Consider the following 27563-nt stretch of genomic DNA (forward strand, 5'->3'; position numbering starts at 1 on the left):
GTTTGCATTGTTTCTTTTAACTTCGGCCTGAGTGGGACTCTGCGCCCTCTGGCAGCCACTGCGATCTCGGGGGTCAAAGGTGAGGGCTGCACTAACCCTAAAAGGCTGGTCTGGCCGGAAGGCCTCGCGCAGGGAGGCGTAGGGGGGTCACTCACCCACCCAGCCTGGCGCTCCGGAGGGGGTGCCTGGGAAACCTGTACTGGGTGGGGGTGGGGGGGAGCATAGCACCCGAGAGCGGTGTTAAGTGCAATATGGAGGATTTTGAAAAAGTGCCCTAGGCTTGTGGGACTGGAGTCCTCTTTCTCCCTGAGAATTCCCAAGGCGCTGGTCTTTGTCTTAGAAGGAATGGAGTTTCTGAATGGTGTGAAAGGGACAGAGAGGGTCGCTTCAAATCGATTTTACTTGTCCTTTCTGTCTTTTCGGATCAACGCCCTTCAATGGGCACCGAGGTGCTCTTTCAACCAAAAACTTGTGCTACATTTTCTGCCTGTATTGGTGCTAACGACAATGAGCACTGGGCAGATTTTTTTTTTTTTCTCTGCTCTCCAAGGCAAGAAAGCACCCTAATTAAATTGTTTTATATGGACAGTCAAGACGGACCAATTAAGTATGCATTAGTATAAAGATATAGTCCGCAGATAAGGCGGCTTAGAAAATCACGTGTAAGACAAAGGAGAGGGCGCCAGCGTCCGGGAGGGGTGAGTGGACCCAGCAAAGTCGCTCACCTTCTTCCCTGGGCCCCGGGGAGTCGCAGAGGCCCGGGCCTCAGGTGACAGGGGAAGGGCCCGCTAACAGGTGGCTGAGTGTTGGAGCCTCCAAGGCCCGCGTCTCTGGCTGAAGGAGAGCGGTGGAGCCCAGGCGTTTAGAATCGCTCACAGCCTCCTGCTCGGACCATGTATTGGTCCCAGGTGGCGGGTCCCATAGGAGGTGGCTAGGGAGTGCCGTGCCTCACTCTGGGTCGGGCCCTTTGCTGGGTGTGTAGGTTCAGGGCGCGGCCCTGCTGTAAGGAAAGAGTGTGCGCTCCGGGGAGGCCGGGAGGGCCAGAGGGGCACAGACACTGCCCCCGCCGCGGCCGCAAACCTCTGGAAACCAAGGGTAGGGTAGGAGGCCCCCTTCCAACCCCTCCAAGCTATGCGCTTTTTTGCTTCTAAGGAAACGGAAGGTTCTCGGTGGGCAAACTAAAGTTCCCACCCGACGCCCTCGGCTCGAGGGGCGTCGAGGCCCAGCCGCAGAAGTAGGGGAATGACGAGGGCCGTCAAAAAGGTAGCGAGGAGACTAGCTCTACGTTCAGCGAATGCGGCTCCCGGCTTCTCCACCCCCTCTCCGCCCTCTGAGGTGTGGGCGGGCGGAGTGCATCTGGCCCGAGGGCGGCGACCCCCAGAGCAGGGGCCTGGGCCTCCTCCAGTCTAGGCGCAGGGCTGTGATAGGTGGTCCCCCGGCCGCGGGGGCGAGAGCGCAGCGAGCTGCTGCACCCAGGGCGCGCGGGACGCACAGGACGCCCTGGGTCGGGGGCGGGATGGGGAGAGTAGGGGGCGAGAATTAGAGCCTGGGGAGGTGGCTGAATGTCAAAAGTAAAAAGGTTGAAAAGGCAATTTTCCAGGCGCGCTTTCGCCCCCCACACAACCCCCTTTGCTGGTTGCGGAGGCCGTAAATCAGCAACCTCGCGGCCGGCGGCGAGGGCGGGAGGAGCCCCCTTGGCGGGCCCGGCGCGGCCCCGCCCGGACCGTGCGCACCTCCCGGTGGGCCCCGAATCGATCCGAAGCCTAGCTGAGGATGTCACCGCACTAAATATTTACTGATCACACACAAATAGCCGGGGCTCGAACGATTTTCCTCTGTGCGGAGAGCGCGGAGAGAAGGGTAAATCATTTTATTAGTGTGGATAAAGCCCAGAGCACACTCCAGGATGGAGCGTTTTAAGATGTGTCTTCAACTGGATGAAAAGAGTTAGGGAAATCGATACCGGGTGATTAGAAGCCCCCGGGGTGACGAAGTGGGCCAGGGCTTTCAGGGATTTGGCGAGGCTGAGAGGGGGGAGCGCGCTTCGAAGGGGGCGGCCCGACCTCCGCCAGAGTGCTCCCGGGCGCAGGCCTGTGCCCCTCTCTCCTCGACGGGCGACGCTAGGGCTCACCGAGTCGCAGGGACCCCGCACCGGCCGGCTAGGGGCTGCGCGGGCAGCGGCGGGCTGAGGGCTTGGGAGCCAAAGGCTCCATCCACGCTGTAAGTGGCAGCGGCCAGGTGGCCACGAGAGTGGACCGCAGGCCCCGCCAGGGTCACTGGAAGATTCCCCCACCTCGCGGTCTTTCTGGGTTGCCTTCAGCAGTAAAATTGTGGCCCATACGCGTGTATTCCCCCCTCCCCAACCCCCACCGAGACCCGCAGCATCCTCGAACTTTCTGTCTGATACACCCCCGACCCTCATCTCCTGGAATATTTCTAAAGAGGATGAAGCAGCTCAGTTTGGCCAGCTGCTTCTCCCTGCCACCCCACCCAGTGTCCAGAGCGGCCGCAGGGTGGCGGAACCCGCTGGGGACTGCAGGGCCAGTGGATTCCAGGTTCGCGGCTCCTGGGCAGGTGGAAGCTGTCTGAGGCGGAGGAGGAAGGTGAAGGCAGAGTGCCGCCCACCAACAACCCCCGCAGGACGCCTTCATTCTCTCCAGGGTGGTAATCTAGCTTTGGGGGGTCTCAGAGTTATCCTCCAGGGTGGGCAGGCGGTCTGGGGCCCCAAGGCAGAGTGCAGGAGCCTGGCAAGGCGGCAGGGTTTGCTGAAGACAGCAAGGCTTTGGGGGGGGTTCGCTCTCTAAACTCAAGGAGTAAGATCTCTGGCACGAAACTGGCTTTGCATTTCTGGAAGTGGGAGTCTCGCTCGCTACTGTGGATAAACCCTGGGGTTCAAAGCAGCTGTAAAGCATCAAGAAGGCACTAATTTTGGGGGGTAAGGAGGGGTGCAAAGTGAAGAAAGGAGAATTTCTTTTGTTTTCTTCTGCTACTGACTCTTTCCTAAAAATCTGCTCTTCCTGGAGAAACTGATAGCTTGATTAGCTGTCTATCTATCTGGTCTCCCCACACCCCCAGTTGCTCGATTTTCTTGGCAGCTGGAGGAATTCAGTTCAGGCTGCCCTGCCTGGCTCCACCGTGTAACAGGAAATGACTGCAGAGCCAATTAATCGTTTTCCAGAAGGGAGAATTAAAAAAAAAAAAAAAAGAAAAAAAAGAAGAAGAATCCCAGTGGATTGGAGCGGTCTGTTCAGGTGTGAGGTGATTGGTACCGAGTTCCTTTCTCAGTCATCTTCTATCTCTTGCAACGGATGCTCCAGCGTCCGGCATCTTTGCTGACCTTGGAGGCTGCCAGGAGCAGGTCTCCATTAACCCCTCTCCATCTTGGCCAGTGAAGGTTAACTACACTAATATACCAAAGTGGCTGTAGGAAAAAAAAAAAAAAAAAGGAAGGAAGGAAAGAAGGAAGGAAGGGAGGGAAGGAAAGGGAGGGAGGGAGATTCACTGTCGTTGAAGGATTTTAGAGTTCTCTGCCCTTCACTGGCTCTCTCCCACCCCCACCCTTCCTTTGAAAGCAGGCTTGCGTTGGGAAAGGCCAACAGTCTCATCCCTCAAAGCAACTCACTTCTTGGAGGTGGACTTTGGGGACTATAAGAAAACATGATGCACGTCGCTATTTTCTTCCATGCAACTGGCTGCCCAGTTCACTTTAACAATATTTCTACCCTGTATGCCCCAAACCCCATATATTGTTTCCCTGCTTTCATTTAAGCTAATTTAGAATCTTGTCAGTAGGCAAATTATAGGTGTGACATCTAGATGGCACGAGAAAATGCATTCAGAGCTGGTGGTCTTATAATTGGTAGTTATATAATGTGCATGGGGATGTGGGCACTTGGGCGTGTGTGTGTGTGTGTATGTGTATATATATATCTCCTTATGGTGTTAGAAGTTCCATGATGGATGAAAGGTTCATCTACTCCAGCATTAGACAGAGGCTGCCACTCAAGGGTACGTGCTGGATGGAGGTCTGGCAGGAGGCAGTGCAAAAAAGAGTTTTTGAATGAGCTCCTTGGAATCACTATTGTCGAAATACAAGCTGAAGCAACTCAGTAATAGTAAAGCTATTGTGCCTCGCAGGCTCACAGAGAGACCCTTCAAAGGCAAAATGTCCATTTGCACTGTGGTAGCTTTGGCAGGGCATTCCAACAAAAGGTGAGCATCCTTTGCCTAATATATTTATTACAAAATTCAACAATATGCTACTCTGTTTATTTTCCTTTTCTGTGAATTGCGGAATAGAAAGGGAACAGGCTCTGGCTAAGGGTGATAGCAATAAGGGCTTGTGGACCGCTTAGCCAAGTCTGGTGTGGGCTGTGCAGGCTTTCAATGTTATCCTGCAAGGCAGCTCCTGCTGAGAAAGTTCTGAAGCCATGTGGGCATCAGTTCTTATTTAGAAGTAGACAGAGTGAGGAAAGATGGTCTGATCCTATATGTTTTCTCTTTCTCAAGAGCCTGGTAATGAAATTGTGAAAATGACAGTTCACTTCTGGCCTGTCAGAAAAAAGCATTAATCAAATGGTATCAGGTGCTAGCCATTTAAATGTGAAGGTGTTCATAAGGCAAATATCCAGATAAATTAATATTGTTAATTAGCTGTATCCAGTGTGCTGAAAAGAAATACAAACAGAACAACAAAGGGGATTTACCTGATTTAATTTCCTTTAACCACAGACTCCAGGTGAATTTCAGGAGAAAAAATAATCTAAAGATGATTGGCTTGCAGAGGGCTAATAAAAAACCCCAGTTTCAATATGAAGCATATGGTTAGGGAAGTAAGTAGATGGACGAAGACAGACACACTGCCACAATAGAGAAGCATTATGCAGGGATTTAGAAAATATAACATTGTTTAATTACCAACTGCATTTCTCCTCTTAAGAAGGTAACTGCTTAAAATGTTGAAGGTACACAGCAAAAATAAAGGATTTCTATGAAAAATTAAGAAGATGGTGCTGAACATAGTATTCAGCTTTTTGGACAAAGAAGTATTTGTTTGAGAGTTTACAAAGTGGGACCTTTAAATAAAATATACACTATTAAAAAAATTCTTTTTGAATACAGCTTAGAGAAAGGTGCCTTTCCTCTTTGTCCATTACGATTTTTCATAAATTAATCAGCCTCCTTGCAGAGATTACCCTGGGCCTGACTTAAGTAAATGGATTGAGATGACACCACTGAAAATAGTTTAAAGCAAAAGCAAAAACATAACAGGCAGGGAATATTGACTTTGGTGAAAAATGCCCCATTGCATGTTTTTTTCACAGGACCACATCACCATCCCATGTCAGGGAGGAGAAGTTAAAAGGAGGAGGCAACCTTATTCCTTTGCAGAATGTCTAGTGATACCTTACTGATTCACTCCCAAAGTTCGGTTGCACATTTTCATTTTGCTCCTATGTCTGATGCCATGGAAAGAAGCTAGCATTGTGAAATTTAAACGGGCTGGGGGTGCTTTAAAAACGATGTTTTTCTTCAGAATCTCCTCGGAACGATAAGGGCTTTGCTTCTTTATTCATTGATTTTTTAATATGATTTTGGTTAATTTAATGGCTTTTAAAGTGATAGACTATTTTGCTGAAGTCTACATTGTTTCCATATTGAAAACAAATCCCAAAGCATCAGCTCTCGTTCAGAAAGTGTAATTGTCTGTCTAGTTATTGAAGAGCTACTATTTAAACATCCCAGATTCTGTAAAAAAAAACAAACACACTCATAAACACCTAAACCTATTCTTGTTTCTTAACAACTCTTAAAGCTGCAACTGGCTGGCTGTGGATGAATATTTCATAGGAGAGCCTTTTACTCTCTTCCTATTTATCCTGTGAATTCCTTTAAATTGTCTTTTATGTCTGGGAACATTAAAAAGCCTTAGCCACTATGCTAGAATTATTCACTCGCTTTTAAAAAACCAGTGAATACACATTCTACTTATAGAAAAGAGGTGTGATGTTTACTCTAAAGTTATAGGAACATATAAAGTTTTCTTAATAAACTAGAAGAAACTCTAGCCTAGGTAAACTCCCAGAGGGCAGCTGTTCAGTGGGGTTTACATACGTGTCCTCCGCCTTCTTTACTTTGGCACCGAGGCATCTGGGTTTTTGTTGCTACCCACTATCTATTGTTCGCAGAGTGAATTTTTGAGCTTAAAAGTGATTTTCAAATTGTTTTGCCTTTACAGCTTAATGCTTTAGTCCACTGAAATAGAATACTCATTCCTGTGTTTAAATTTGCATGTCCAGGCAATAATGAAGATGTGAGATCCTCCAGCCTCCTCCAGAAAAAGAAAAACAAAAATATCATTTTATATATATATATATATATATATTAAAGAAGTAAAAACAGCCTTCGATTCCGGCTGTTGAAAATACAGGCACGTTGTTTTCACAGTGCAGTTCTTAATAAGGGTTTCTCCATCTGAACTGTCTACCAAGGCGAGATGCTTCGGTTTCGTATAGAGTTTCTGAATCCTAAGCAAGTTTTAACAACATATCATTGCAGGCTCTTTGAAGTGAAGGAAGATTTGAAAAAATAAGCCTCCAAAATAAAAGACCCAGCAAAGTGACAGAGTATAATGGCGTGCCTCAGCTCTTAGGGATGTTACACAAGTTTTACTTTAAAAATTACAGTAGCATGCTTTTTGCCTCAAGTGCAAAACAAGATGATTACAGGAGGTGGGGGGAAGGTTTGGTCCCGCTTTCCCCCAGCAAAACCTAAAACAACAATAAAACTAAAACTGAGCCCCAACCTCCAAGCCCTTACCACTTTGGGAAAAGTTTCTGTTTAAGTTTCCCGGCAAGGTTCTGCCAAAGTTCCCAGTGGGTCTAGTTTTCAAAGGCGGCAGGCAGTGGCTCAGCTCCCGTCAGCTACCTGGGAGTGTGGAGAAGGAGGCAGACTCCCAGAGAGTTCTGTTGCAGAGAACCTACCACTCAGACAGAAACTTTGCCAAATCAGCTGCTGGAAGTTCCCCTCTCCTTTCCAAAGGGAGGATTGCGGAGGTAGGAGAGGGCGAGCTGATAGAACCAATTTGATTCTTTTCGAAGGCATTCCTAACTTTTCTGTTTTTCCCCTCCTCTCCTTACTATCTGTCTTTGTGCCTCTGGGGCCAGCGAAAGAGCAGGGCAGATTCTAGATTGCTTTCAGAGTTTGCCTTCTCTGATGATGGATTACTGTGTCAATTTAAACGGCATAGGATTAATTTGTTTCAATGATTTCTCTTTAGGCTGAATGCCAGCCGTTTTTCTATCTCTCCCCTTGCTCTGCAGAACCACCACCACGAAAGGGGGGAGAAAAGCCTCCTTTCCATATTCTAAGTTAGGAGGCCGTAATGGAACTAGACAAGTCAGGTGTAATGTGGCAACACAGTTATAGGTCTGAGCGTTTTTATCTCTGCCTAAGAGGCTGGAACATACAGTCAGTCACATTAAAATGAAATTGGACTCAACATTTATTCAATAAATACTTGTCTTGTAGATAATCCAGTGCCGAGTGCTTTTGACATATAAGGACTTAATTTGTCTTGGATAACAAGTTATTAATATGGCACATTTAAGTCTACCACCTACAATAGGGTTACGGAGATCCATAATAAACTGAAATAATCATTGTGAAAAATAATTTGTATGAGGGAGGGGGACGTTTTTGAGACTGTCTCTCTTTTTCACATGGATAGATATATGTACACTCTAAGGAAAAGGATACTAGTAACACACATATATTTCATATCACACAGGGGCAAAAGAGTTCAATGAAGTTTCAAAATTCCATTCATTATACAGATATATCTAACCTTTCTGAAAACAAGAATGTGTCAAAGAGTTTTCTCTTTGGAAAGATTTCTAAAGGGCACACAAAAAGTGCTGTGTGAATCCTATTTCTTTGCAAGAACAAGCCCATTATGAGGTTGAAAATGGCACCAAAAAAGCACACCCCTCCACGTTTTTCACCTAGACCAACCTGGCAGCCAGACAGAGCGTGCTGCTTGTCGGGGTGGGGTGGGGGGGAGCGCGATTTGAGTAAAATAATCTATCCCTGAATCAAATTATTGTATTTACTTCTCTCATGGGAGGGCCTCCAGCAGATGCAAAGTTTCATCCCGTGGACTGAATAGGTTCACTGCATTTGGATATTTAACCATGGGGATTTCCTTTTCACCACCCTCTTTTTCCCAGCATCCCCCTGCACTGAAATTCACTTCATAGCGGAAGATAATACGTTGCATTCTGAATATGAACTCAAATGGACTTAACAGCTTCCCCCTTTCCTAATACCCAGGCAGGCTTTATTTGGGCAGATTTTACTGTCTACAGACCCCAAGCACTCAGGGGCCAGCGACTGTCTGAATTGGAATCTCAGCAATTTTAATTTGTCGAGAAGTTGGTGGTGGTTAACCATGGGGGAGATTGTGCATCTCTGAGAAACCAAATCTTTGAGTGCTCTTCATCGGAAACGATGTTACACATGAGCAGAAAATCCAGGCAAGAAAGGCTAATTGAATGAAGAGAGAGAATTAGGTTAAAAAATCGAGTCCAATCCAGGATCACATTTTCACTAGTGTAACTTGAAATGAAGGTGTCTTCACGTTGCCGGTGATGCCAGAGTGTTTAGATGTTGGCCACAGATGGGGACACCTATTGAAATGTGTCTGAAGAAGATTAATAGGGCTTGTCACTGGTGGGAAAGCGCTGCTTTGCTGTAAATTCCTACCAGCACAAGATGAATTACCGATGAATGCTCACTTATCAACCCCATCACTACCGTTCGACACTAAATCAAATTGAGAAGTTATCTGCGATCAGAAAATTTCTTTTTAAAATAGACATACACCTTGGGGCCCCCACTCTTTAATAAATCCCACTCCGAAAACAATTTCCCACCCCCTGGATGCTCCTTTAACAAAACGATAGCTCCAGAATGAATATGTTTGTGTGTTCACAGCCCACGGGCCACTAATTGGTCAATAGCAAAGATTGACAGTATTTTAGCCAGGGAGCGCAGGCTGCTTAGAGGCCAGCATTTACTATCGCATAGAATGTGTTTTCGTAACTTTTAGATAGTTCTTTCCTTTACCGGAAGGCAAAGAAGAGAGTTCAGGTTTGCATTTTCCTGTTCTAAACCCTGTCCCTGTGCCCAATTGTTATCTAATTCTCTGCTGAGAGAAAATCACGAGAGAACAGCAAGTTCAGGCAGAAGAACAGTGGGACAGGATTAAATGAATGACGACTGTAAGCAAGGAGGGGCCTCGGGTCTTGTCTGACTTCATGGTGCTGTATGTATCTCATTTCGAAGGGCGTTTGTTTGGCAAACAAAACAGTAGCATTATCTCTTCCATGTTCTGTGGACTAAGCACTCCGAGGCTTTTCAATGGAAGAAGAACAATGTTCCGACAGACCATCAACCCTTGTATTTTTATAGGGCTCTCTACCTGTTTCAGAAAGTTATCCCACAGGCCTGACTCATTTGATTTTTGCTGAAGTCCCACACAGGCCAATATTCTGACTGCCCGTGTTGCTGTAAACTGAGGCTCAGAGGATCATCTGAGGCTGGGGAGGTAGCAGGAACACAGGCAGAGTTTGGACCGAGGTCTCCTGGGTTCCTTTCAGGATGTTCTTACTCCAAGTCATTATGTAAATGAAGAAGATGATGATGATGTTGATACTAACAGTAACTAACATTTACCATATATCAGAACTATGGTGAACACACATATATATATGTTTATATATAAACATATAAATGTAGCATATTTATATATAAACTTTATGTATAAACATAAATGTAAATATATATATATATATAACTTTATTTAATCTCTATACAACTATCTGGGGTAGGTACTGTTATTAGTTCCATTATTCGAGAGAAAAAAATATAATCAATCAGGCTCATAGACTTGGGGACTTGCTTGAAGCTGACATTGCCACCCAGTTGTGGACGGAGACCTTATTCCAATCCAGAAAGTCTGAATTCTAAGCCACTGCCCCATCCTGTGCCTCTGCTTCCATTCGCACGGAGTGGCCACCAGGGATCCCGCCTATCTGAGGAATGTAAAAATCTGCGGCAGGGTGTCGCAGCAGAATGGACCTGGTGTAGAGACGTGGGCTTCAGTTCTAGCTTCCCCAGTTACTGAGGCTGTGAGCTCAAGCTCTTTGGCTTTTTTTTTAATCTCCAAAATGGGGTAGTTGTGTCGCATAAAACTGGACATTTCAGGGAGCTTTGGGGTGCTTCCCGCTCTCACGGTCTCTAAGAGGAGAGAAGAGAGGCACAGAGAGGCAGCAGCTGTCTTAGAGGAGGCAAGTAGGGACAAGGGACGCGTGGGCACTTGGAGGAGGTGTGGCTTCCCTGTCAGAGACTGGCCTGGGGCCGCTCAGAGACGGGTGAAGGCTTCCTTAGCTTCCTCTCTGCCTCCAGAGCCCACGCAATACTTAGGTTAATCATGGCTCTGTAGAAAAACCACAGAATTTAGAATTTACCCCCCCCCCCAAAAATTCATCTCCCTATTTCCCAGGTAAAAAGCAAGAGGAAAAACCTGAGTCCTGGAGAGGTCAGTTGACCCACGTGAGGTCAGAGTTGAGACTAGCCCCCTTTCCTCTCGGCCCCCAAACTGAGAATCCACCCTTATTCCCCCAAAACCCCCCCACCCCCACGTACTATTTTCCGTGAGATCGTCCCATCATGTCCATATTATAACTATGTCTCTGTTTATGATATGATACCTTGTACGGGTTATTATTGGTCGTAATATGACAACTTCCTAAATCTCTCCCACCATCGTTTTCCATAAAATCTCTTAAGCTAACCAGCCAACAAGTCGAAACCACAGCAAGGAATCGCACGATACTCAGAATGTTCTGTAATCTGTGTCAGACCACGCTAATATTCCGATCTGTATTTATTACAGCGCTCTCCTGGTGCTTACATAACCCAAATGACTAGATTTATATTGTCTAATGGTTCCCCAATGGGAAAAATCTGTGTTTTTTATCTTCCCCTTCCTGCCCTAAATCACCCCTTCTACATACATCGCCTGCTCCGGGAATCCCCGTCTGGGTTTAATCAGAAGTTGCAAGACAAAATGTGCATTATTAAGAAATATAAATATTTTCAGAAGCAATCAAAGGGATGAAAGATTGATTCAGCATGTAGATTGGATTTAATGCAAAGCAGCTTTTTTCTAATGAGGGCTACTGGCACACAAAGTCAGGGGCCCTGGTAGCCACCAGTTGGAACTTCTGAATTATTACAATCACGTCAGGGTTTCTGTGCTCCCGGTCGGTGTGCAGAAATAATTTTTGCAAGGTGTATTCCCTAGTCCCTGGGGTGACCCACCTTTCTTTGCCACCCTTAGGGACCTGTAGTAGTTATCTTGGAGAAATTACGACTAATTCCCTCTCCTCTTTAGAATTTAGATCAGTGAGTACCTCCCTTCGCACAGCTCGGGAAGTTGGCTTAGCACTGACTTGCAGAAGAACATTTTGGCTGGGAGGCATCTGTATTACAATTTCTTTCTTGGCTTAATAAAAGGTATCACATTATCTACCTGGTCAATCTCGATCGGCTTTCAAAATAGAGACATGGAAAAACCTAATAAGCCTCATTAGGATATCTGCTTTAAAAACGACAGGCCGCCTCATTTAGCATGTTGCTTTGAAATGGCCCAGCAGAGCTGGGTGGTCGTGGCTGCAATATAGGTATTGCTAATTCGGGATCGTTTTTCCGTGTGGTAGCTCTGGGGGGTGGGGGGGAGTCTAATGTGTAGGTGGAATTTTAATACACAAGGGATCAAACCCCGATGGTTGTCTTTTGTTTTTGTTTTCTTTCTTTCTTCCCTCTAATCCCATTTTTTTTTGTCCATATGTGTGAGAGATGGCTTGATTTTCTTGATATGGTCCACCCATCCAGAGCCGAAATTCCAAAGAGGAGTGAAAATGTCTTTAAAATCAACACCGGCTCACAGGAGCCTGAGAGAGCAAGTTCTCCTTTGTTGTAGGGGATAGTATTATTTGCTGTAGGTTTTTTGATATACATTCTAAATTAGGCCTGCAAAGGCAGGCTTCATCTTTAATTCATCACTCTCAGCTGAAAGAGATTAGCAATGTCTAGCACGCACCCCTCCGTTTGGCGCTGACCTCACCAAGTATGGCCTGAAATTAATTAGCCTCATTCATTCCAAATGGAAAAGGATAATGGAGCAGCATTTTCGAGATGACCATCGCAAATTGTCTGCAGCATATTTAAAAGGCCCCTATTTTCGAACCATGTAGATTAAAATTCCTTCCAGGGTTTACAATATGCCAGAATTATCAGGCACCCAGAGCGATGCCTGGGCAGGTCTCGTGTGTCTGTGTCTGCGTGTGCGTGCGCGCGTGCGTGCACGCTGAGCTGTGGGTTGTGTGAATGCTAGAGGCTGTGTGTCGCTGTGTGTCCGCCCGTTAGCCGGCTGCCTGTCTAGGACCACACCTGGAATGCCTGACCAACAGAACTCACACGTTAGGTGGACTTTTTTTGTTGTGGTTACCACGATGTGGGCGTGCCGGCCCCAAGCGCTATTTTCCAGAATGATGTTTTCCATCCTCTAATTTAGACCCAGAAAAGCCTCCGAAAGAAATGCTCGATTTTTCTATGTGGAGTTATTTTGGAAGCTTTCTATTCCCCCCCCCCCCCAGTCCCTACTGTTTGATCATATTTTAATACATGATGGAGGACTAACTTGGATTACAGAATCAATTAAAACCACCATCTAACATCAGCTGATTTCCCTCTTCTGGGGTTTGACCAAGACAGGCCACATTTTTGAATATCAAAACTGCTTTCTTTTGCAGCCAAAAAAAATCTTGACCAGGGTTCTTTGAGATTCTCAAAGATGTTGTAAAGTTTATTTTTGTGAACAGTCGTTTGGAGACCGGAGATTGGAAGAAGAAGAAGAAAAAAGAAAAAAAAAACCCCTGACTTTATTGTGTTTTCAGATGTTACTTTTCTAATGAATATCAAATATGCTCAACTTATGAAAAGTTAGCAGGATTGTTTGGGAAGAATTTTATTTAGTGCCCATTTCTTAAGGAAAAAATGATCCCAGAATAACTTTGTTTAGTTAAAGTAAAAAGTAGATATTCAAAGCAATATCTACAACTATAATAGTGATATAACTATAAAGCTTTCAGTTACCTGTTGGGGTAAAAATAAATGCATTAAAAAAAATCTAAGTAGTCTTTTTTAGAACTCGTGGATATATTAATCTCCATATGTAAGTTATTTAAGATTATTTCATCTTGCAATTAAACAGGAAGCATGTTGCCCATATCTCTGCAAATATAGAATTTAGAAATTTCTCTCAGCTCACTTTTGCCTAATCTTCTCATTCCAGAAGGCCCATTTATCTAATGGGCATATATCACTTATATATCCAAGATCGTCAATCACAAACCGTGAACCTATCATTTTGACATAAAAGATCTAGCCTTAAATCTCCCTCAACCTGTAGCATATAATTTGAGAAAATTAGCTAGCTTTAAGTCTGGGCTTCTGACTTGTGGGGAGAAACGCAAAAATGGAGAAAGCTTAGATTGTACAAATTTGATTTTCAAGTCACAGTTTCACTGGATTCAAAGATGATGTGCTGTGATGTTTAAATGGTGACAGAAATAAACACTTTTTGTTAATTATCCTCCACTCGATGGCTAATACGCACGGTACGAAATAAAGGGGAATGTTTGCAAAAATAGCTTGACTCAGGAAACCTCATATTACCAAAACTATATTTTCCTTATTTACTCTTGAGACAAAAATGTATATAGTCTATAATATTGCCATTTGCTCAAATATGAAACAGCAAGTCTCAATTTTTATTTAATTTTTTTTATCCACAGAGGTAAAAATGGCAGAAGAACCATAAATATAAGGATTAAGGCTGCATAAAATGTGAGCTCATTTAAATGACAAACCCAAAGCAAAACTCAGATGAACCGACCAAATTCCATTTGGTCTCCACCTGAAACAATAAATCCTGTGTTGGCTCTTTAAGAGTTGAAGAAGGTTCACCTAAAATTCAAACCAGGTTTCCCCAAACCTAACCCAGACTCGCTAAGTTTGGGGGAAACCACAGTTGAGTTCGGGGTTCCTAATAAAACCTTCCCCCCACGTTAGCTAATGATGGAGAGATGGTGGGCTGAGGAGAGAGAAGCACAAGATGTGTTTGCCATGGCCGGTTGGCCTATTCTCTTTCGTATGCCCTGCAACACTCGGGAGTACGGAAAGAACAGTATATGAAGCCAATTTCCGAGGATGTATATGGAAAGATGGCCCAGAGGGGATGTCGATGGTTAAATATGCTAAATGAAGTATTAACGACCGTGGCTTGCTGTAATCTGGCCTCATTTTAAGCTGTTTGAACTCAATTTAGGGGACCATAACAGACCCAGAGCAGCACTGTTATTTCCATTTTGTGGAGGAGAAAGACGAGGCCCGGGGAAGTTACATAACTCGTCCAGAGTGACGCTGCTTATAAAGGGGATTTGCATCCTGGGATGTCTTGTTCTGGCATCTGTATTGCGCTGTCCGGCCTCCCAGAGAAGATGAAGTTACGATGTTGTTTGGAAAACAAGCTGCTACAGACTAATAATGAGGGAGATAGTCTACCCCCCGACTCCCAATTTTTTTTTTTTAACTCTTGAGAACAGTAAGTAGTAAATGTAATGAAAAAAGCCAAAGGAGAGGAAGCTCATTCTTGTCTAATTTTCTTATCTCAGAACTAGGGAGTTGATATCCCAAAGCTCCCATAAGTCTTTGCGTGCCTTCCCCTTAGAATGCTCCGGGGTAGAGATATACTGAGAAGAATTCAAAGAAAAAAAAAGTACAAAAAAATGACAGGGTGAGAGAGGGACTTGGGAGGAAAGGGCAAAAGAACTAACTAGGTAGAATATAGGGAAGCTACAGCTAATATAGAACTCAATACCATTCTAGAAATATGATAAGAACAGTGAAGGCCTAGAAATATTACCAAGGCAATTGGAAAGATGTAAAGAGGGAGGTCTAAACGAAGAAATTATGGGAACTCAGATTTTATCATGATGGTATTTTCTTAGAATACTAAAGCCCAAACCAGAACTTTCCCAGGGGGAAAAAAAAATTTGTTCCTGACTTGTGTACGTTGAAGCAGAAAGATAGGCTTAAAAATGATGGCTTTAAAAAATGATTCATTAGAATAATATGTGGAATACCCTCAACCTTTCTATGTATTTTTTCCTATTTAATCCACATGATGAGTTTGCAGGGTATATATTACTATTATTTTTTAAAAGATTTTATTTATTTTTTATACAGGGAGAGGGGAAGAGATGGAGAGAAACATCAGTGTGTGGTTGCCTCTCACGTACCCTGTACTGGGGACCTGGCCTGCAACCCAGACATGTGCCCTGACTGGGAATCGAACAGGTAACCCTTTGGCTCACAGGCCTTCGCTCAAAAAAATCCACTGAGCTAGACCAGCCAGGGCTGTATTATTATTTTTTTTAAACGTTTTTTATCCTCATTGCTTTTAGAGAGAGAGGTAGGGAGAGAGATAGAGAAAGAGAGAAACACACACGTCGACTGGTTCCCTTCTCATACTCACCCTGAACAGAGACAGAACCCGAAACCTGGGCATGTGCCCTGACCAGGAATCGAACCCACAACCCTTCAGTCTATGGATGACGCTCTAACCAGCTGAGCCACACCCGTCAGGGCACAAGGTATGTATTATGATGTCCACTTTACAGACGTGAAAACTGAGGCTCAGTAAGGTTGTTACCTTCCCCGGTGTCACGCAGCCTGGAGTCCCTCTGAGTCTTCCCCAAGCCTAGACCCCTGCCAGCATACCTCCCGGTCACACAGCTTCCCCAAGACTTTGCCCAGAGGCTGATGTTCCTGAACAACTGGTTTTCAGCTACATTTCATTATGATGCATTACCTTCAAGGAATGTACTGATAAGAACACATCACACTGAAGTGAGACATAGCCCTGCTTTGGAAATCTGGCTGGCGTCCTGTAAGAGGTGGCTCAGTCTGCTCAGCTCTTGGAGAAGCCGCACATGCTAAGTAAACATCCCACAGGTGGCTCGGACACGGAAGCAAAAGATAGACGGACGAACTCACAAAAAGCGGAATGAGGTTCCCTAAGTAGGGCCCCCGGTCTGCTGTGTTTACAGGCTCCCAAATGAAATCACCTGGCTGTTTACAGGGGCTTTCACGCTGATGAAAAGACTCAGTTACGCGCCCAACGCTTCTCTGCCAAAGGAGAAAAGTTCCAGGTTCTTTCAAAGTATGTAAAGCATCTGATGTGAAAAGTGGCAACAGCATTTGGGACCAATTACCCAGATTAAGAGGCAACAATGCTCTGTTTACAATGTGTAGCCAAGAGCTGTTTGGCTCCGGTCCGCGAGCTGGAGATTGTAAATTACAGACATTTCAGCCTAACACGGATTCCTCTTTTGACCTGCGTGTCTGAGAAAAACAGGTAGAGAAGCCCTGTTGTTACTTGCCCCGAGACTTCAATGAATGGGGAACTGAGTATTATCTTCCCAGTAAGACAGCGACACATAGGTCCCCTGCCAGGAAGGCCTGGATTGCTCACTCTAATTGTATATGACGTGTCCGGATGTGGTTTTTCTGTTTGCTGCTCCTCAGAAATGACTTCTGCAAAAACAGTTCGAAAATGGAGCCTTCTGCCCTCTTCTGCTTCATGACTGTAGTGCCCAGTGTAACTCCATTTTCCAATAGATGGTGGGGAATCAGTACCAAATGATACCAGAGAACCAGGCTGCTGGAAATGTTTAGACATCGATTGTGGCAAATGCAGCCATTGTGGGCAAAACCGCCACCCCCCGCTCATTATTTGGCCCAAACATGGGGGCTAATAGGAGTTTGGGTCATTTGGGCCTGGCATTTAGAGTTCTCCCTTTGACCGAGGCAGACCAGTCCCCACTCTGTGCAATGCTGATCATTCCAGAAGTTTGGGGAAAATGTTCATCTTAAGTCTTTGCACATAATACTGATGTTAAGGCCTTGACCTTGGCGGGGGGAAAGCAACCACAGAGGTCAAACAGCAGGGGGAAGAAACTGGACGCGTCTATTCCTGAAGTGCAGGCCTGCCGAACGCAGCCGCGTGGGGAAGACAAGTCATCACCTCACCCACGGCTATCATGCACATGCGCGCAGGGCTTCATCACGCGACTGCTCTCGATTCCATGTTTAGATCATCGAACTGGAAATATCTACAGGCAGGGGGACCAAGCTCTTCTTATTACCGCTCTGTGGGTTGGGTGGGCATGCACAGGAAAACACGATTGAGGTTCTGATCATGGAGTATATGGCATCTCGGACTTGGAAAGTATTTTTATCCAAGAATCCAGTGTCTGCTTTTTTAAAAATTGATTTTAGAGAGAGGAAGAGAGAGAGAGAGAAAGAGAGAAAAACATCAATTTGTTGTTCCACTTATTTATGCATTTGTTGCTGGTTTCTTGTATGTGCTCTGACTGGGAATCGAAGCCACAACTTTGGTGTATCAGGAAGACACTCCAAGCAACTGAGCCGCCCGGCCGGGGTGTCCAGTGTCCACTTCATGGAGGGCTGTCCTCCAGGAAGTGATAGCTTTCCAACCCCTTCCTATGTCAACGTATTCTCCCAATAAAAACTGGTGGAAACCAACTTTCTTTAATTCTGGAATTTTCTGACCCTGGTTTATCTCCATAATCTCCATAATGACATTTTCTGCAGTGTCAGAGCTTCCTGACATATACAATTAACTCACAAATTAACTTAGAAATGATAGTAAGCTCTCAGCTAAATGATATAGGGGCCACTGGGGACCAAACCAATTTTCTAGAATAAGGTTAGGACTAAGTTTGCTCTCTACAACGCTAAGGTGGGTTGTGTAGAGGCAGCTATTCAAGGGGAGGAAGGAATCTAGGTGTGAGAGGGGAGATATGATCTGCCTTTAGTTCTGTCGGTTACTCAGCTCTCTGATATTTCTTCAGCTATGAAACAGGAATAACCGGTTTAAAAAATGGTTTGGAATTCAAGGCTCCAGAACGGAATCCAGAAAGTCATGGGATCTTCTCCTTGGAAGGAAGCTCGGAAAACATCGGGCCAACTTCCCAGTGGACCCGGAGGCCTGGAGTTGGGCCGATGGTTAGGCAGACACTGAGTCAGAAATTTCCAGGAGTCACAAGTTCAAGGCAGGTAACACAAATGTCGGAAGACCTAGGTGAAGGCCGCTGGTTCGGCCAGAGCTGGCCACCCCGAGAGATGGGCGGGCCAGGGCTCACTCTCCCTGAGGTTTACACTGGGTTTTAAGAAGGTTTTTTTTCCTTTGGCGAAAGCAAACATCTGTGTATCTCAAGCACCTTCCCACTGGGTTGGACTCTGTCCTCAGAAGCAATACACCTGAGCCTCATTCCCTTACCATACGACGGACTTCCAAACACTGGAAGATAACTTTCATTCTCCCCCAACCCTCAAGCCACCGCCTGTGTTTTATTGGCTGAGTTCCCCGGTTCCCCACATGGCAGGGACACAGAGGTTTTGCTTTCCTGAGTTGCGTGCGTTTGCCAGAGTCTCTTAAGAAGTGTCCAGAAACAAATAAAAGAGAAGTTGAGTGACTAGCACCTTCTACCACGCACAAGACCAGCTTTACACGGAGCCCCGCGCCAGTGACAGGCACCCCCATCCAGCGGAGTTGCGTCTCAGGCATCTAGGTCTCATACGAGGGGATTTGTTGCATTTAAGAATGTCTCATGTTTATCCCCATTAAATTGCATTTTGCTTTGGCTTTCTGGTAGCTTTTAGGGTCTCTCATCTTTTTTTTTTTTTTTTTAAACAAATCGATGAGTCTGTCTTTTACAGTTTTGCCCAATCATTGGTGTAACTATTGCAGAAGCCAGGTTTTCTGGACTTTTAGGGTCTTTGATGTCAGCGGTGATTATGTTGAAAATTGTTACAGGTTTATTTTTCCAATTAGCTCCTAAGCAGTGGGTAATTGTAAAGTCCCTGGCGCTGGGTTAAATCCTGGGTCTTCCAAGATACCAGGTGTGTGGCCTTGAGCCTGTGGACTCACCTGTGTCTCAGTTTCCTCATCTGTAAAATGGGGGTAATAATGCAATGATAATATATATGGTTGTTTTGATGATGAAGTGCGTTAATACAGTAAAAGGCACACGGCGCGCACTCTTTATTATACAAAGAAAATAAATCAAGACAAGATCCCTAAAGACAAGGGAAGCATCTTGCTTATACTTGTACCTCTAGAGACTAGCACTGTGCCTAGGATATATCTGGGGCTAATACATCGGGGATAGGACCGGATGAGTTTCTATAGTCTTCTAGGCACTGGATGCAGACAGATAATATCATCTGTAGTATAATCTGTAATGCTGTCGTTTCTGATGCTAACAGACTTTCAATGTTATTATGAAAAAGGTCTTGACCATGACCATGGAGAGCCATGCATGTTCCACCTCAGACCAACATCATTATAGTTATTTGCTGCTCACTTTTCTGTGAATGGTCCTCTGTGTCTTTATTGATGCTAATCTCTTATGTCTCCCTTTGGCATGCAAGGCAAGAGAAATCACCCACTTTGGTCCACTCTGAAAAAAAGACGGGGTTCGTCTTAGTTTGCTTGCACCGCCTGAGAAGAGGCACTGCCTATTTTCAGCATGAAAAGGGGCTGAACTAGTCAGGGAATGCTGGTATTCTTTAGTCAGGCCTCCACGTCATCTAAACGTCTGTAGATTTCCAGCCACGGGCAGACCCCATCAAAAAGACACGCCAAAAAAATGAAATGTTTTAAACATCATCCATGGCATGGGCGTTTCTGCATCTCCCTACCTCCGATTACCATGCCAACTCAAGTGCTGACGACAGCGTAGGTCCGGACTGAAGCAATCAGCCACCTAATGTTCCCTTTGCTGCAGTTTCGGCAGGTTAAGTCAAGTTCTCGTCGGGTTGAAAATTTCAGTCTTCCTGAGCTATGTTTTCCATGTAATTCCCTTTGAACTTCCACCCCTGCTCATTTAGACACCAGTGTTTTCCCCTCTCTGTGCAGGCAGCAGTTCCCCCCTGAAGTGATCACCCACTGGGAGACGTGGGAGAAGCCACGCTGGGGGGGTGCAGAGCGGGGGGCCCCTGGGTAATGTGATCTGTGCTTGTTGAGTGTGTCAAGGGCTAATACTTTTGACAGCAGCCGTCCTAAAGGGGTGTAGCAAGTCATTTGAAATGTGTACACAGACTGCCCTATCCATTACGCATCGCCCATATCATACCCATAATCTCCCAAGGCAGATATGCTATTACACTCAGCGGGCCAAGGTCTGCTGGAGCTGAGATCCTCGAGACTCCCACCGCCTCTGCACCCTTGCGACACTTCAATGGGAGGGGTCAGCGGCATAAATTTAGCCCACAACAGTCACACCCACAGCGGGCTCGGTGAAACAGAGAGAGCTGGCTGTGTGTTAAAAAGGCCGAGGAAGAACAAAAAAGCTGCCAGTTTCCATAAGAAATCTTATCCCTGGAGCATTAAGAACTGTAGCCTGACACTCACCGAGCAGCTTGCTGATGGCTGGCTGGGGTGAGGAAGCAGCTACAATAGTTGGGCACGGAAAAAACCCCGGCCTGCTTCAGGGCATAAAGCCGTGCTCTGCAGCCGGCCCTCTCAGGTGGGGCGCAAATTCCCCTCGGTGAGCCTCAGGACGTTTATATAGCAAAACTTAAAGGGATACCTTGGAACCAGTGACCCTCTTTAAACAGAGAATATTGAAAGTGCCGGAAACCAGGGCACGAAGATGTCAAAGTTTTGAAAGGCACCGGTCTGTGCATTTTGAGTCACAGAGTGTTGTGGGTGTTACAATATATAACATGTACATGGTCTTGCAAATGTGGCAAGCGCTGCCTTAGCCCTTCATAATGTTTTCTGCCGGCTTATCCAATGGGACTGGTTTCAAGGAGTTTCTTGGCCTTTGAGACATCCCCAAATCATCCCTTGTAAGTGAATAGGTATCACCGACCTCAAACGCAGCTTGCAGGGAACTCCAGGATGTCCGCTCTACCCCAGGCCCTCACCATTGTAAAAAAAAAACAACAACAACAAAAAAAAAGCAAGTGTGTTGCTAATCATCAAAAAGGCTGCAGTTTGGAGGGCAGAGCTTGGGTTCAAATCCTGGCTCAAATTGCCTGTCTTGGGCATGTTGCCCAGCACCTCTGAGCCCCGGTTTTCCCAAGTGTACCCTGAGGTCTTCTTCATTGTGACGCTGTACAAACAGCACTGGAATAGATGTTGAAGCGCTTCACCCAACGTAACAGCTCCACTGATTAAAGGGATATGAATGTCATCCCCCGTGGTACACAGTGGGCACCCAGTGAAAGCTTTGCCTTCCTCCTCCTCCTCTCCTTTTCCCCTGCCACAGCCTAGTAAGTCTCATGCAAGCCTATGTATATGAAGAAAAATACCGCCTTTAAGGAAAGTAACTTAATTAAATAGCATCCCATGAGTGACAAATGATCATACAGGTAACACAGTTAAAGGTACAGTCATCCTTTGATGGTTGATATAGAGCAAATAAAAACAAAGAAAAGGAAAATAAAATAAAGAGTAGTCAAGGAACCAGATTAGACATTCATTAAGTATAATTAATGGTTACTTGCAATGGAGACGTTAGCTGAGTTTAGGGTCCCCACCTAGGGTGAAGGGGGTGACCATTTTAACAAGTCAAATGCATAATTCACTCAGAGTTCACATAGCTTTTCTCTCTTAGTTTGGGGAAGACCAAAAGTCAGGCATAATTCTGTTAATGTTATAAAACTCCTATGTTTCATGACAATGAATTCAGATACAGAAAACTATTAACTATCTTCCTCCTGAATAAATTAAATTTCTTGTCATTTCTTCATTGTTTTTTCATTTCTTCCATATGAGTGCTCTAGTTCGGACCAGAATTAATCCTGTGTTTAAAAATGACATCAGTCTAAATGACTTCCACTCTAAAAAAGGTAGTCAAGGTCCCATTTAAAAAATAATGCATTCTCAAGTAGGAAAAAGTGCAATAGGTTAATTTGAAAAGTATGAATAATTCAACACAGAATCATGCATTTCTTTTTATGTATTTTCCCACATTAAAAAAATGCTGCTTTGTCATTGTGAAGCAAACACTTTTTGGCACTTGCAACCCCCTGAGAGCTCAGAAAGGAGATGCAATTTTGTGTTTATTAGAAGGCAGTAAGGACTGCCCTGGCTGGTGCGGCTCCGTGGATTGAGACTGCTTACCAAAGGGTCGCCAGTTCGATTCCTAGTCAGGGTTGGAGGGGGTACATGAGAGGCAACCAAACCACACACTGATGTTTCTCTCCCTTTCTTTCTCCTTTCCTCCCCCTCTCTAAAATCAAATAAATAAAATCTTAAAAAAAAAAAAGACAGTAAGAACTGAAGTTTCACAAATTTGGGACAAGTACCTGCAAACTTATGTGTGTAATAATTGACCTTTCTTTGTTCACAAAGTAATTTCTGCTTTGAAGTTGCAGTTAGAAAATGTTAAAGAGAGAAAATTGAACAAAACTTGCACAACATTCAGGGACTTTGAAGAGCGTGTGTGTAAGAACTTGGTAGCAATGTGGTCACTTGTACTTGTGTAATAAGGTCAGCAAAAATTAAAAAAAAAAACCAACAAGATGTACTCTAAGTTTAGGAAGTCAGTCAAGCTCTAAACGGGAAATAAAATTAATATACACACATCTGAACATGCACGATCAACTCTTCAAATTATTTTTGTCTCATCAGAGACAATAGAAAACTAATACAATCCCAAGCTGCCTTCTGCCTTGCAACCTCACTTCCTTTTATGTAGGACTGATCACAGCCACCTCTCATTTTGTCTGGCTCATTTTGTGGTCAGTGAATTTTGTTGAACATAAATTCTTTAAAAAAAAAAAAAACCCAAACGAAACCAAACCAAGGTAGTCCCCCTGCTCGTCCACGTTTTGTCTGCATTTCACTTCTGCCCCGCACCCTCCGGGGCATGTCAGATTACACAGTGTTGTATCAGCCTGCATCGAATCCATTTAGGACACCGGGCATATCCCCCACATTTAAATTCCCCATGAAAACGTCAACAGGACCAACAGCGACATGGGAAAAGCATGATGGGAAAAGCGCCAGAAGTGGAGTTAAAACCAAGGCAGAATTTTTCTATCAGAAAGAAGGGGAAAAGGGTCAGGCAGAAGGAGAAGCGAAAGAAAAAGCAGGGCAGGAGGAGAGACGGGACCTAAATTAGAACAAGAGGCTATGTTTATTAATAACCTTGCTGACCCACGGGCCCGTGACACAAAATACATTAAGTATTGTTGGGACACTCTGCTCTGTCACTCAAAGCAGGAGCGAATAAAATGGTGTTGGAAGCTGCAAAGTTTTCGAGAACAGACTTTCTGGAAAAATAAAATAAGCCAGAAGAAGGAGAAGGCATAGATAAACTAGTTTGAGGAGCCCTGTGGCCCGGGTTCCTCTTTATTCCTCTTTATTGTCCTAGAACATTCTCTGCAGATGGCCTTTCCAGCAAACTAGGATTTAAAACACAGAAGCCAAAAACATTTTTTATGGCAAAAATAATACATGTGCATGGAGAACATTTGGAAATTATGGAAAAGCACAAAGAAGTCCATGGAAACGGCCTATGGTCCCATTGCTTGAATAGAATCATTAATGAGACTGTGATATACATTTCCTAATAGTCTTCCCCCACCTTTTTACCCCCATATATTTGTATATCTGAAAAGTACAGTGCAGGCCCTACTGGAATCCACTATTTTGTAATCTGGGTCTCCCACCTGGCCAGCACCCTATTTCCTTATCATAGATATGATCATTTATTTGGCCCCTAGTGAGATATGTGTGTTGTTTGAAACTTTGTCTTTATAAAATCTTCCTGTGCATCTCCATTTCCTCTGGAAATTTCCATAAGTGAAGTTCCTGGGTCGAAGGCATTTTGGGGGGCTACATTTTGCAGCGTCACCCTCTGAAGTATTAAGACCAGCGTGTATTCCCACCTGCACGCAATGTGAACGCAGAATTCACCAACTGTCATTAGCTCTTCCCACACTAAGATAAGAAACTTTGACTCTTATTAGGATTTGTATTTCTTTGGTTATTTGTGATGTTAACGTTCTTTCTGTTTCTTGGCTATTTGTGGTGTTTTGACTGTATGTGATTTGCGTGTTATTTTTATTTATTCAAAAACTTTAAAAGTTGATTTTCTATTAAACTGTAAAAGTTCTTTGCATATAAGTTCATTAATGCTTTCACCATAAAGCACTGCAAACATTTTCTTCATTTTGGCATTTGATTTTTCATTGTTAATGGATTTTTGTATATGTTAGTGAATTTAAGTACATAAACATATTTTTATTATGTCTTTCTCTGCTTTTATGTTAACAAAGGTCTTATGCATCCCAGAGTCAGATAAATACTAACCTCTATTTTCTACTAGTGGCTCAAATTTTATTTTACTATCTTTTTGTCTCCATCACTTCTTTTGCCCAAACCCTTTCTTTTTGTTCTTGTAATTTAAGAAGATGCTTTGGTATCTAGTAATGCAAGTCCTTCCTCATTACAATTAATTTTCTGGATTATGCTCCCTATTCCATAAGAGCTCATCAAGTTGAACATGTAAGAGAATGTAATTTATACATTAAGATGTGGGGATTTGAGGTCTTTTGATAATGAGTTTTCTCATGTAGAAATAAAGTATGTTTTTTCATTTATCTTTCCATATGAACTTCTGTTAAGTTGTAGTTTCTCCATGGAGTTCTCGATACAGCCTCAAATTTATTCATTGCTGTCGTGAACAGAATTTCTCTATTAAACGTTATAACTGTTTGCTGAGGAAAGTTATACACTTGGGCATTTTTATTTTGTATTTGCTACTTTACTGGTTTTTTATTCAAAGAGCTTGCCAGCTGATTCTTTTGAACCTTCTAAGTAGATATTGTCATCTGCAAGTAATGATATATTTGCCCCCTTCCCCCAAATTATAAAATTTCTTTATCTTTTCCCTGCCTGATTGCAAAAGATTAGAACTTGCAAATGGTCTTAAAATACGCTTTCTTCTGATTGCCTTCAACGTTTCACTACTAAGCATCGTGGCCTGAATACAGTGTACTTCTGAAAAGTTCTGGCTTTTTTTTTACAGGTTTATTCTTTAAAAACAATTTTTTTTTGATTTGAGAGAGAGAGAGAAACACTGATTTGTAGTCTCGCCTATTTATGCACTCGTTGGCGGCTTCGTGTATGTGCCTATGATCTTGAATGAGGATGATGCTTTAACTAACTGAGCTACCCGTCTAGAGCTGGGGAAGAAGTTCTAGCTTTTAGAATATTGTTGTGGCTTAGGGTTTTTTAATCAGCCTCCTTAAATCTTCTGTTCACTGGTCCCTGTATGTCTCCCAGCCCCTCTGCCCAGAACTGACCAATCGGACACTTTCAGCATATGAGTGTTCTCTGTACGCAGACAATCGCATCACATACCCATTGGAGCCTCTTTTCTAGAAACACCCACACTTTACTATACAAGGGCTCTCCTCCTCCAGTTCTCAGACCAACACATGACAAGTCGGAACCACAACGGTTTTATGTGTACCTCACACGAAACTACAAGGCTATCTTCTGCCAACTGAAAACTTGGATGTTTTCTATTTGCATTTTAAGAAAATGCCAAACTATTTTCTCACATAGAAATTATCATTTCATTTGAATTTGCTGGCTTTTTGCCAGCGGGAAGTAAAAATACCCTGTGATTTTTGCCTATGGCATGCGAACAGGGTCCATGGCTTGGACGGCCTAGAACAATACGGGAAAATAGATGGAAGGGAGGAATCCGGGCAAGGTTAGCAATAGTGCCAGGTTACCTGCGGGGAGGGGGAGGGGAGGGGGAGGGGAGGGGGAGCGCCTTCGCTGCGGGCTGGGCCTGATCACGTGACCATGCAGATGCATCTGTGTCGCCTGGAACCTCACTTCCTTATCTCTACATGGAGGATCCTCACCAGTCTTGCAATGACAGACAAAGTGTGTTGGTCATTTGTTAGCACCTCTGGCACCTAGCAGGCATTTAGTAAGAGGGACCATGGGCTCCTGGCTAGGTTTGAAGGCAGGAATATGGGCCATATGGTAGACAACAAAATGCAAAGGAAAGAGCCTTCTCTATGTAGAGTTAACCCCAAATATGCTCAAGGATTTTAGGGTTTAGTCAACGGGCAATGCTGTACCTGAGGTGTACTTTAAAAAAACAAAGATTTTATTTATTTTTAGAGAGAGGGGGAGGGAGGGAGAAAGAGAGGGGAAGAAACATCGATGGGTAGTCTCTCATACGTGCCCCGACCGGGGACCTAACCCACAACCCGCACATGTGCCCTGACCGGGAATGACCCTTTGCTTTGTAGGACGACACCCAACCCACGGAGCCACACCGGCGGGGGCCTGAGGCACACTTCTGAAGAGCCACCCCCCACCCCTGCCTCTGCTCTATCTCCCCTGAGCTTTCTCCTCTGTCTGGCTTGGCCTTTGCCGTAAGTACCAAGTGTCACTGAACGCCACTCTCTGTCACATCCTGGTGTGCCACCATGGTTGTGTTGCCCTCTGACTGGGACCAGAAAGGTTCCTCCTTTTAGTAATATAGTAAAACCGTCCTTGTGGCTGTGTGCCTGGCCTTTAAAAACTTCCTTGTCAGCACACCTTAATTTTTCCAATTTGTTAACCCGAAAACCACCCTTATCAGCATTGCACTAAGGCCTTAATAAAGCAGAAAAAACATTTTTTCCCCGTCTTTCCCAAAGTGAAGATACAGAGCTGGATTTTTTTGTTTTTCCTTGGTGGGAGGTTTCTGTGTTATTATTGTTTAAAATCAATTATCCTTTACTCCATATTTTTTTTCCTGTTGTTTATTTTAGCTGTCCCTTGGCCCCAGAGGGGCAGAATTAAGGCCCCCATTTGGTTTTTATTAGTGTAATCAGTTAATAGCTGTTCTATAATGCTTTACTTATTGTGTTAATTTTCTGTAGTTATGTCCAGAGGCAGCTTTCTGGAATACCAGATTTAAAAAAAAAATAGAAGATCTAACTTATTTCTTCTTTAATGGGTCCAGTTACCATTTATAGCTTCAGCTAAGATTGTTGAACAGTCTTGATTTACAAAGTAACGGAAAACCATATATATGTATACATATATCATACATACATATATACACATATGTATATACATATAAATGTATATATATATGTGTGCGATATATATATAAATTGCAGCTATTATTTTAAATATATCTATGGGAAGCCTAAGAATTCCATTAATAAGGCGGAGGTGGAAACATTAACTTGTGTGTCCTTGTGGACACTCCCCTGTCACACCTGTTCTTTGGATTTGGCTTGTATATGGCAAAAGCAGGAGAGTGTGTTGTCCCAGGTGAACTCTGACAGTCACTGTAGTCTGTTGCATAGGT

The sequence above is a fragment of the Desmodus rotundus genome, chromosome 10 (assembly GCF_022682495.2).
Source record: "Desmodus rotundus isolate HL8 chromosome 10, HLdesRot8A.1, whole genome shotgun sequence".
NCBI lineage: Eukaryota > Metazoa > Chordata > Mammalia > Chiroptera > Phyllostomidae > Desmodus > Desmodus rotundus.